Source organism: Pongo abelii, chromosome 5, assembly GCF_028885655.2.
Source record: "Pongo abelii isolate AG06213 chromosome 5, NHGRI_mPonAbe1-v2.0_pri, whole genome shotgun sequence".
Taxonomy (NCBI): domain Eukaryota; kingdom Metazoa; phylum Chordata; class Mammalia; order Primates; family Hominidae; genus Pongo; species Pongo abelii.
Window position 1 is genome coordinate 68,199,743 of NC_071990.2, and position 13,413 is coordinate 68,213,155.

Sequence of the window (13,413 nt, forward strand, 5' to 3'; positions counted from 1 at the left end):
TTTGGGTATATACCCAGCAATGGGATGAATCATAAGGTAGCTCAATTTTTGATTTTGTTAAGAACCCCCAACATTTCTTCTCAGTAGTTGTACTACCTTCCATTCCCACCAACAATGTATAAGGTTTCCCTTTACTCCACATCCTTGGCAGCCTTTGTTATTGCTTGTCTTTTGGACAAAAGCCATTTTAAGAGGGGTGAGGTCATATGTCATTGTAATTTCAATTTGCATTTTTCTGATGATCAATTATGTTGATGACCTTTTCATATGCCTGTTTGCCATTTGTATGTCTTCTTTTGAGAAATGTATATTCAAATCTTGTACCTATTTTTTATTGGATTATTAAATTTTTTCCTATAGAATTGTTTGAACTCATTATGTATTCTGGTTATTAATCCCTTGTCAGACTATTAGTTTGAAAATATTCTCTCCCATTATGTGGATTGTCTCTTCACTATGTTGATTGTATTCTTCAACTGTAAAAAAGCTTTTTAAGTTAATGTAATTCCATTTGTTCATTTTTACTTTGGTTTCCTGTGCTTGTATGGTATTGTTAAAGAAATCTTTGCCTAGACCAATGTCTTGGAGAGGTTCTCCAATGTTTTCTTACAGTAGTTTCATAGTTTGAGGTCTCAGTTTTAAGTCTTTAATTCATTTTATTTGGCTTTTATGTGTAGTGACAGATAAGGGTCTAGTTTCATTCTCCTGCTTATAGATATCCAATTTCCCAGCACCATTTATTAAAGAGATTGTCTTTCCTCCATGTATGTTACTGGCACCTTTGTCAAAAATAAGCTGACTGTATGTGTGTGGGTGTGTTTCTGGCTTCTCTATTCTATTCCATTGATCTATGTGTCTGGTTCTATGCCAGTACCATGCTGTTTTGGTTTCTGACTTTTCTACTCTGTCCCATTGATCTATGTGTCTGTTTTTATGCCAGTGCCATGCTGTTTTGCTTACTGTAGCTCTGTAGTATAATTTAAAGTCAGGTAATATGGTTCCTCCAGTTTTGTTATTTTAGCTTAGGATAGCTTTGTCTACTCTGGGCCTTTTGTGGTTACATATAAATTTGAATTTTTTTTTCTGTTTCTGTGAAGAATGTAATTGAAAGTTTGATAAAGATTGCACTGAGTCTGTAGATTGCTTTGAGTAGTATGGACATTTTAACAATATTGATTCTTTCAATCCACAAACATGGAATATTTTTACATTTTTTTGGTTTTCTCTTCAATTTCTGTTATCTATATTTTATAGTTTTTATTATAGAGATCTTTTACTTCTTTAGTTAATTCTAGGTATTTAATTTGTGTGTGTTTATTATAAATAGGATTACTAATTTTCTTTTTCACATAGTTCATTGTTGACACAGATTTTTGTAAGTATAGAAATGACACAGATTTTTGTAAGTTGATTTTGTATCCTGCAATTTTGCTGAATTTGTTTGTCAATTGTAATACTTTTTGGTGGAGTCTTTGGGATTTTTTCAAATATAAGATCATATCATTTGCAAAGAAGGATAATTTGACTTCTTACTTTCCAATATGGCTACTTTTATATCTTTCTGTTTTCTGATTGCTCTAGCCAGGTCTTCCAGTACTATGTTGAATAACAGCAGTGACAGTGGGCATCCTTGTCATGTTCCAGAACTCAGAGGAAAGGTTTTCAGTTTTTTGTTTTTGTTTTTTTTTTCCCGTTCAGCATGATACTAGCCATAAGTGACCTCTATTATGTTGAGGTGTGTTACTTCTATCTCCAGTTGTTAGAGGCTTTTTATCATAAAGTGATGTTAAATTTTACCAAATCTTTCTTGTCTGTATCAATCGAAATGATATGATTTTTATTCTTAATTCTATTGATACTTATGTATCACTTTGATTGATTTGCATACATTGAACCATTCTTGCATCCCAGGTATAAGTTTCAGTTGGTGATGATGACTGATCTTATTAATGTATTGTTGAATTCCATTTACTAATATTTTGTTGAGAATTTTTGCATCAATATGCATCAGAGATATTGGCCTGTGGGTTTGTTTGTTTGTTTGTTTGATGTGCCTTTGTGTCATTTTGGAATCGAGGTAATACTGGCCTTGTAGAATGAGTTTGGACACATTCCCTCTTCTTCCATCTTCAGATTAGTTTGAATAGGATTTTGTATTAGTTCTTTAAATGTTTGGTAGAATTCAGCAGTGAAGCCTTTGATTTCTGGCTTTTTCTCTATTGGAAGACTATTTATTATGAATTCAATATTATTATTTGTTATTGATCTGTTCAGTAGTTGCATTTCTCTGTGGTTCAATCTTGGTAGGTTGTATGTGTGTGGGAATTTATCTATTTCTTCTAGATTTTTCAATATTTTGGCATATAGTTACTCAGTGTAGCCACTAATGATCCTTTAAATTTCTGCAACATCAGTGGTAATGTCTCCCTTTTCATTTCTGATTTTATTTATTTGGCTCTTCTTTTTTTCTTAGGTAGTCTGGCTAAAGGCTTGTCAATTTCATTTAACTTTTCAAAAATCCAACTTCTTATATCATTGGTCTTTTGTATTGTTGTTTTCAATTTCATGTGTTTCTGCTTTGGTATTTACTATTTCTTCTCTTCTACTGATTTTGTGTTTGGTTAGCTCTTGCTTTTCTAGTTCTTTAAGATGCATAATTAGATTGTTTATTTGAAGGTTTTTTTCTTTTTTGATGTAGGCAGTTATAGCTGTTAGCTTCCCTGTTAGTACTGCTTTTGTTATGTTACAAAGCTTTTGCTATGCTGTTTCCATTATCATTTGTTTCAAAAAATTTTCAATTTCTTTCTTAATTTCTTTATTGACCCACTGGCCATTCAGCAGCATATTCCTTAATTTCCATGCATTTTTATAGTTTCCAAAATTTCTTAAATTAAAAATTCTGAAATTAATGGTTATTAATTCCTAGTTTTATTCCATTGTGGTCAGAGAAGATGCTTGATATTATTTGACTATTTTAGAATGTTGGAAGACTTGATTTGTAACCTAACATACGGTCTATCCTTGAGAATGATCCATGTGTTGAAAAAAAGAATGTGTACTCTGCAGCTCTTGAATGAAATGTTCTGTAAATATCAATTGGATTCATTTGGTCTATACTGAAGATTAATTGTGATCTTTCTTTGTTGATTTGCTGTCTGAAGATCTGTCTAATACTGAAACTTCAGTGCTAAAGTCTCCAGCTATTATTGTATTGAGACCTATCTTTTCTTTAGCTCTAATAATATTTCCTTTATATATCTGGATGCTTCAGTATTGGGAGCATATATGCTTAAAATTGTTATATCCTCTTGCTGAATTGACCCCTTTATAATTACATAGTGACTGTCTTTGTCTCTTTCTATAGTTCTTATCTTGAAATGTTTTGTCTGATACAGGTATAGCTACTCCTGCTTTTTTTTTTTTTTTTTTTTTGGTTTCTATTGGCTTGGAAGATCTTTTTCATCCCTTTACATTTAGCCTACATACCTCTTTATAGGTAAAGCGTGTTTCTTGTAGCCAACAGATCAATGGGTTATATTTCTTTATCCTTTCAGATAGCCTATGTATTTTGATTGAAGAGTTTAGTACATTTACATTCAATGTTATTATTGGTAAGTAAGGATTTAGTCTTACCATTTCATTATTTGTTTTCTGGTCTTCTCTTCCTTCTTTCTTTCCTTTCTACCTTCCTCTAATGAGGGTGATTTTCTCTGGTGATATGATTTAGTTTCTTGCTTTTTATTGTGTGTGTGTTTTGTGGATGGGTGTACGTATGCATTGGATGCATTTTCATTTATAGGTTACCATGAGGCTTGCAGATATTGTCTTATAACACATTATTTTAACCTGATAATGACTTAACACTTTTTGCATAAACAAACAAAAAATAAACTACTGAAAACTTGCCTTAACTTCCCCCCACTTTTTAACATTTTGTTGTTTCTATTGATATTTTACTGTAATGACTATGTCTTGTAAAGTTGTATAGTTATTATTTTTTATTGATTAATCATTTATTTTTTCTACTTAGGATAAGAGCAGTTTACATAGCACAGTTACAGTGTTATAATATTCTGAGTTTTTCCTAGGTACTTACTATTGCCATTAAGTTTTGTACCTTAGGTTGATTATTTACTTCTTATGAATGACATTTTCTTTCTGGTTGAAGTAATTTCTTTAGCATTTCTTATAGGACAGGTCTGATATTTATGAAATTCCTCAGCTTTTGTTTGTATAGGAAAGTCTTTATTTCTCCTTCATGTTTGAAGAATATATTTTACCAGATACACTATTCTAGGGTAAAAGACTTTTTCCTTCAGCACTTTATATATGTCTTGCCACTCTTTACTGGCCTAGATTTCCACTGAAAAGTCTGCTGCCAGAAATATTGGAGCTCCACTGTGCGTTATTTGTTTCTTTTCTCTTGCCGCTTTTAGGTTCCTTCCCTTATCCTTTATCATCTGAAGTGAAATTCTTTTAGGTATTTCTAGTTTGCTGTCAGACTTATACCTTATATAAGCTAATAAACCTCCTTACATTTACTTTGGAAGTATTACCATTACTACCTAATTGTAACTGAAACAATAAATATTTAAAAGTTACGCAGCTAAGAACAGGATGGAAATAGGCTTGCTGAAATAATGCCACACACCAATATGACAAATTCTACTTTCTATGAAATACAGAATTTTTTCCTGAAGTGCATACGTATTTTAAACTATAACTACTTATATTGATGAATATCTTGTGAAGCTGGGGTGATTATATCAATTTAAGGTTTCATGTATTAATGAATTAATACATATATTAATTGAAATTATATGAATCTTAAGTATTACTGCTTACAGAGCATTTTCTTGATAAGAAATCATAAGTTTTATCCTAATTGTCTGACAGCTATGAATGATTTCCAGGCTAGAGTGACAAAAATAACTCTAATCCATTTTAAGATTAATAAATTCTATTTTATTACATTGCCACCACAGACTTACATTCAGTGAAGAACTAATGTAAGATGAAAAGATTTTCTTCACATAAACCTAAGTAGCAGGAAAATTAAAAGAAAGACAGACAAAATTCTACTGTTAGAGGATTTGCAAGCCTCCAAAAAGAACTCTAATTGCATGATACATTATTTGGTAAAAACTGAAAATATATTCTTGGTAGTTTGGATTAGTCAGGTGTTGGCTTACATTTGTCCCTGTGCCTCCACTATACTTTTAATTGGAGAGATGGTGATGACTTAGAAGTCTTATCTTTTAATAAGTCCCCAAAAGAGCATTACCTGAGAAACAAACAAACAAACAAAAACTACATTCAGTCACTAAATAACTCAGTCACTGTGGGCCAGTCATGTAACCTCTGTGGACCAGGTTAGTTCACTAGGTCTTTTTATTTTTCTTTAAATTGAGACAAAAGGAATGTGTTGACAAATTATGGCTACATTATGGATTTCAAGAAATGTTGCTAATAATGCAGTACGTTCTCAGAACTTTTAAGTTTGGGAAATGCTGGTCATCTTCTTCCAATAATGTTTTGTACTTATCAACCTTTCACATAAGAAAATTCTTACACTTACCCTTTATGGTACTAAGGATTGAGATGGATAAAGTGAGAATGCTTTAAAAAGTACCAGTTTGATTCTACCAATAGTGAGACTCATAAAAATTAATTATAAAAATTTAAGTCAGTATTACGTTACCTCACAGAGGACTGCACCATAAATGTTCTGCAAAATGGTTCAGTTTTTGCAAAATGTTAACGTCGTATTTAAATATTGCCATATCTAACCACTCACAAAATGGATAATGGTGGAAAAATGTCTGCTCCAAAGTATTTTATAAGAAATCAATAATATTTTTACTATAAGAAACCCCTTATACTATATAAAGAAAAAAGAAAGTTTAAAATTAACCAACAAAAGGTTATCGTTCAGAACCCATAGACACATATACTGCAAGGTGGCCAGGACGCTAAAATCAAGACCAAAGAAATCGTGAGTTACATTTACTCGTTCTGCCTCTTCAGAGCTTTGCAGGCTTGCGTCTCTGCTTCACTAAACAAATCAGCTTCATTCTTCATCACATGAGAACTACAACTTGTACATACCTTTGCTTCTTCCTAAAACTCTTACTTAGACCATCACATTGCTTACCTAGACCTATCATTTAAGTCAAAAACAAAACATCACCTCACAATGAGCCTCTTCATGTCAAAATCAGCTTACATTCATTATTTTAAAAAATGGGGGAGGAGCATAAAAGAGCTCTCCTCACCAAGATTTCAGGGGATATGACTCAAAGAAGAGAACACAATTCGTATCTACCTTCTGTACACAGCAAGCCCATACCTTTAAATCAGACAAATGCAGAACAAAAGAATAACATTTTGAAAAATGTACCTGGAATATCAAGACATAAGTATGTATTTGAAAAGATGTTAAATACAGAGTTATTAGGAGTGGAAAAATGAATAACCTATGTTTCTTTGAGACATTGTTAAATAAACTGTGTTCCATCCATAATTTAAACTACTAAAAACTTTTTAAAAATAGTGAATTCAGGCTGGCTGTGGTGGCTCACGCCTGTAATCCCAGCACTTTGGGAGGCCAAGGCAGGTGGATCATGAGGTCAGGAGATCAAGACCATCCTGGCTAACATGGTGAAACCCCGTCTCTACTAAAAAAAAATACAGAAAAAAATTAGCCGGGCTTGGTGGTGGGCACCTGTAGTCCCAGCTACTTGGGAGGCTGAGGCAGGAGAATGGTGTGAACCCAGGAGGCGGAGCTTGCAGTGAGCAGAGTTCACACCACTGCACTCTGGCCTGGGCGACAGAGTGAGACTCCGTCTCAAAAAAAAAAAAAAACAATAGTGAATTCAGCTCTCTATATTAACCTAAAGTGAAGTTCATGACATTTTACCATGTAATGTAAAACAATAGGATATTATTTTTCTAAGCAGATGAATAAATATATGTTTGGTGCATGCATATGCATAAATATAAACATATTTCAATATATTTATGTATATATGTACTGCATACAATACATATCCATATATACATATTAATATGTATAAATGCAAATATTTATAAATATGTATTAATATATACAAACATGTAAACCTATGTTTATATACATACATAAAACATATATATGCATATACTTGATTTTGTAACAATATAACTAAGTCTCTATAGCAAATTGTTATCAGTTTTAGATATTTGAAATTAATTTAAATCAAAATACTATTTTAATAAAAAAACTAAATGGAATAAAATTTACATATTTATTATTTCTTATATTTTGGTATAAAGTAAAAAAGTAATCTCTACCTGACTCTTTAATAACCCACTCTTTTTCACCTCAAGGCTTTTGCACTTGTTTTCACTTCAGCCTGAAATGCTCTTCCCATAGATGTCATGGGCAAAAGCATATATGGAACATTCACAGAAACAGGACTACAGGGCAGCAAATATGATATTTCAAAATTATTGCCCTGATTATTAATTAAACTGGCATAATGCATAATTTTCTCCTATCAAATTGGTTAAAAAAATTAAAAAGGTAAACAGATGATTAGGTGGTTATAAAAAACCGAACACTTAAAAACACAACACTTTTGGAACTCTAAGTTGGTTGTTCTATCTACCTGTAAATATTAAAGCAAACTATTCCAGTTCTGTAAATTATCTTCACTGCATTTATTATGTCATAGACAGTGGCTTAACAACAAACAAACAAAAACAGGTGCTTTATACATACCTTCTTAAACTATTTCAAGTGTCTTAAAATGAAGATAATATAGGTGTTTTTTTTCTTTTTTCTCCTGTAATCTTTTCAGTCTCCATGATTCAAACCTTGCTTTGCCCAGTACAACTTTGGGCTACTTCAGCTCCAAACATTTTGGTTATTTTTCATTTCAGTTACTTTCCAAATGTTTTTATTTGGAGTGCCATGAAATCCCTAGTCCCTAACATAATGATTGGTACATGGTATGTGCTCAATTTACTATTATAAATAACTACAGAGAAAATAATTTTTAAATGTTAAGATATATTTTAACAAAATATGTACTGCAGTACTGTTTATTTCATCTTGTTATACAAACAAGACTGAACTTACATATATATACATTAAACATTTTAGAAAATTATTTATTTGTTAAATGATATAGATACTGACACAGATGTTTATATATGTAATGTGGGTATATATGTATAATTATGTGTGTACATATATGTGTGTGTGTATATATACATATGTACACAATTGCCATGTTTCCATGTGTTACTTTTTTGTCTTTAATTATGTGTAATATTTACCTAGATTATTTTCCTTCATATGAAATCAACTTCCTGACTGGTACTCTCTTTCCAGATGGTCCCGTGCTTGGCAGATTTGATGTGCCATGTCACATAAAAATCCCATGAAACTGAAGTGGCATTGGACCCACATAATGCTTTTTTAATCAGCATACACACAGCACATGATACAAAGCATCTCTGCCAACAAATTAGTACCTAATGTTTCTACCATCCAAGTTTAGTTCGACAATTTAACTCTGTAGTCCTACATAATTTATGCTGCTTCCTGACTCCATGTGGTCCATGTGAATGTATTTTACAAAAACAAAAATAAAAACGGAATCTCACAAAAAGTCCAAAAAGAAACCTCAACAAACACCACACACAGAAAAAAAAAAAAGCTAAACAAAATCCGAGAACCAAAGGAAAATATCACACAATTGGTGTACAGATGAACATCTTAGAGGTCCATTTGTGAAGTAGTATCTTAAACAAAATTAATGTGTTCCTTTAAATAAAACTAATTAGGAAAAGATATGTGGTGTTTTAAAGGTTGTGAAATGTAGGTAGTACACGTTGGCTGCTTGTTTTAAAAGCTTTAGGGACATTCGTAAGATAGCCACATTTTAGTAACCCGTATCTTTTGTGAGATTAAATCTGTCTGCTGGGAATATTCCTGCATTGATAGAATAAAGAGTACTGCAAACTTTGGTAAGGAACAAGCTATCTTTATTAAAGTATTTATCATTTTTACAGCTGGAATTGGTACTGATATTTCAACAAACAATACCAGTAAGCCTTATCTTCTCTTTGTTGACTTTAGTTAAGCACTGTCAGCAGTAGGCTTTTTGGAACAACTTGGCCCGCTCAAGCAGAATAATTCATCTTAGAAGAATTTAAAAAAAAAAAAGCTCACTTTTAATATGCAGTAGAAGCACGTCAAAGTATGAACACAAATTTAGTCTGGAGGATGTAAGACTTGAAAAATATGATTGACAGTATTCTTTTTCAGCTTTAAAAGCAACTGAGGACAGAATATTCAACCAATTAACAAATTTTAAACAAACATAAAAAGTGAGCTTACAGAGTTTTATTTCAATGACCACATAGGTGATTACATGAGAAAACCAGAATTTTTATGTTAATATCTTATTCAACATAATGTAAGAGGAAAGAGAGAAAAAAAAAATTCCCAAAGAGAGATCAATACTTTGAATTCAGTAAATGCTGAATGTATCTAATGATTTTAACCTAAATGTCATACAAAGTTATGGACAAACCCAGAGGTCAAATGCCATAGTTAAAAAATCAGAATGAGTATGAGATATGAAGGGTTTAAGTGGACTACTGTATTTGAATTTATCATGTTATAAGAAGCCTATTATGGAGCTAAAAGAGTATTACAATTGTTTGCATGCAGTCACATGGATGACTACAGAGCCGAATGTGTCATTCAAATCAAAATTATATTAAAAGACAAAGTTTAAAAATCAATGAATATCTCAAAGTTACATTTTTGGTTCACTACTGAGAGTGGGGCTGGAAGATGGAAGAAAGGCAGAATAGCTTGCTTCATTAAACACCAAAAGTACAGATTATTTTCTGTTCTAGTAAATCACAAAGATACTCTTATATTCCAAAAGAAAGGCTGTGTTGGTATTTTCTAAAGAAGAATGCACAGTGAATAAAATTCTATATTATTAATATATACAACTTTGTTTACTTTTTATAATCTTTACGCTGATTCAATGATTTGAGAATAATTTTTTGCATCTTGGGCACTGCTCATCCTACAAGACGTTCAGAAGAGCAGTGCCCAGAGAGCATCTGTTATACAAGTTGTCTCCCTTTACTTACATAATCTCAGCTCAGTCACAAGTTCTAAACTACAGATTGGGGTTGAAGGCAGAAGATACATTCTTTTGAAAGAAGTTATGGCTAGATTGTTTAGATAACTTTCACAACTTTTAAGTTTAAATTGGCATATAAGATGCTTACAGAAAAAAAAAATCACAAATAATAAGTATACAATTCTAAGTGTCACGAAAATTGAATACACCAATAAAAACCACCGAAGTCAAGAGACAGAATAGTACCAAGATTCCAGAAACCCTTTAACTGACCCTTAGTAATAATCCCTCTTGCTCAATTGTAAATCACTATCCTGATTTCTAACAACATAGCTGTTTTTTAATTTACATGGAAGAAAATATACAACATGCATTATTTGTGTCTGGCTTATTATGTTAGTGAGATCCATTCACTTCTTGTTCCATGAGTAGTAGTGCTTCACTTTAATATTATTATAGTATGCTTTAATAATTACTAATGATTAATTATTGCAATTAATAAACACATAAATAATTTCCAAGTGTTTTGGGTTAATATAAATAATGTTGCTACAAATAGTTATAGAGTTTTGGATTAAATAGGATACATTTGGTCGGATTGTCTACCTAGGAATAGAACTGCATGGCCATAGGGAAGGCATCAACTCAATTTCAGGAAATCTTGCAAAACAATTTTCCCAAATAGTTATACTAATTTTCTCATTCACAAGTAGTGTATGGGAGTTTCATTGTTCAAGGTCTTCAACAAAGAGTACTGTGCATTTTTTTAAGTAATCAGGGAGGATGTGTAGTTATGTCTTACGATGATTTTCATTCACATTTCCTTGATGAGGTTTAGCACATTTTAAATATTTATTGGCCACTTGGAAATATTTTAGAATGATTGCCTGTTAGCATATTTTATACATCTTTTTATAGGATTATTTAATGTTTTCTTATTGGTTAGCAAAGATTCTTTCTGAATTCTTTTTTTTTTTTGGTAGGGGCCCTACATTTGTTATATGCATTGAAATGTCATCACCATGCTATCTTGGCTCCTTATACTTTTAAGGAAAGCTATTGATAAATAAAAGTTTCTAAAGTTAATAGAGTCCAATTTATCATGATTTTCTACATTCTAGTGCTTATTGTATCTTGCATCCTAACAAAACTTTCCCAACCTCCAAGAAATAACCATCAGAAATTAATACTGGATTATGACAACAAAAATTTCACTTATTTTTTTGCTGTTCTCAGAAATCACAGGTAAGAAATGAACAGAATCACTTGCCAATTTTAAATTTAGATTTTTTTTTGTCGGCTTCTATGTATGAACAAAAGCATCCATGCTATTTACAGTACCAGCTTAAAATAGCTAATATTATTGAAAGTTTATTCTGATACTTTGGTAAATATAAAGTAATCTACATATATATTGATCAACATATGTTTGTTTTGGTTTCAGGTATTTAAGAATATAGGTTAATATTATATATGGTTATTGTCAAAGATAAAATACATCCGAGAGGGTAGGAGTCATAGTTACAGTGGCTCTTCTTTAGGCAGAGCCAGAAATACAGAACACTGAACAATGAATCTAGGCAGGTAAGATCTCAGGCAGTCTTCCTGATATATCCATTCTTCAGCATAGCATGAAATCAATAGGAAGATTCTCAAGCACTCATGTCATCACACCTGGTTACCAAACCAGACCACAAAAATAGGTGTTAATGAGAAATATTTCAGGAAACATCTGGTAAATCAAAAATGTAGGATTGGATAAGAATATATGCAAAGTTTTAGGAGAGCTCAAGAACCCCATGGATCAAATCTTTATATTTCTTAAAGAGTAAAAAAAAAATCAACGGCCTGAAGAATTTTATAGAACCTATTCTGTAAGATTTGAATCTGAAATCCCTTCCAAAACACAGCTCCAGTGAACACATCAACATGTTCCATTACAGAATTTTCAAAGAGTTTATCTCAAAAATATAACACGAAAAGACCTTCAAGTTTGGCATAAGTAAATTCTACTAAACATTTCATAAGTATCCACATACGTTATTCTCAAACTTCCAAAAAAGTGATCACATTCTAATTCCATATAAATTTATTAATTGAATTTTCCATTTCTGTGAAACACACCATTGGAATGTTGATAGAGATTGCATTAAATTTATACATTACTTTGGGTAACATTGCCATCTTAAATGTATTGTCTTCCCATCCATCAACACAAGCTACATTTACATTTATGTACATCTTCTTTAACATCTTTCCACAATGTTTTAGGAGTTTTCAGTGCTAAATTCTTTCACTTACTTGGTTAAATTTATTCCTAGATATTTTATTATTTTGAATCCTGTTGTAAATGGAATACTTTTTAATTTTTTTTTATTTTTGGATTGTTCATTGCTAGTTTATAGAAACAAACTGTTTTTTGTTTGTTGATTTTGTGCCCCACAACTTAGCTAGATTCATTTATTAACTCCAATAATTTTTAAGTTTTTGGTGGATTCTTTAGGATTCTCTATATATAAGATTTTGTCATTTGTGAATAAGAATTTCACTTTACGTTTTCCTTTTTAATTTGGATGCATTGTATTTCTTTGGTTTCCCTAAATGTTTGGGCTAGCTATTCTAGTACAATGTTTAATAGAAGTAATAGAAGCCAGTGTCTTCATTTTTTCTCCATCTTAGAGAGAATTCTTTCATTCTTATCCCATGGAATATGATGTTAGCTGTGAGACTTTTGTAAATAAACTTTATCATGCTGAGGATGTTCTCTTCTATTTCTTGTTTTTTGAATATTTGTTATGAAAGGGTGTGGGATTTATTTCAGTTTGTTTTCTGTATCAATTGAGATAACTGTATGGGTTTTCTTTATTCATTCTATTAATGTGACATATTATATTTACTGATTGTTACATGCTAAACCATCATTGCATTTCAGAGATTTTTTCCATTTGTATTCATAAGGGATTTTAATCTGTAGTTTTTTTATTATAGTAATGTCTTCATTTGAATTTGGGTCATAGGATGAGTTAGTAAATATTACTTTCTATTTTATACACTGGAAGAATGTGAAAGGATTGGTGTTGTCTTCTTTAAAGAATTTGTAGAAGTTAACAGAGAAGCCATTTTTGCTCTGGTCTTTTCATTTTGGGGTGACTTTTGAATACTGATTATCTCTTTTGTTATAGGTGTGTTCATATTTTCTGATACATCTTCAGTTAGTCTCACTAATTTTATCTAGACATTTGTTCATTTCATTTAGATT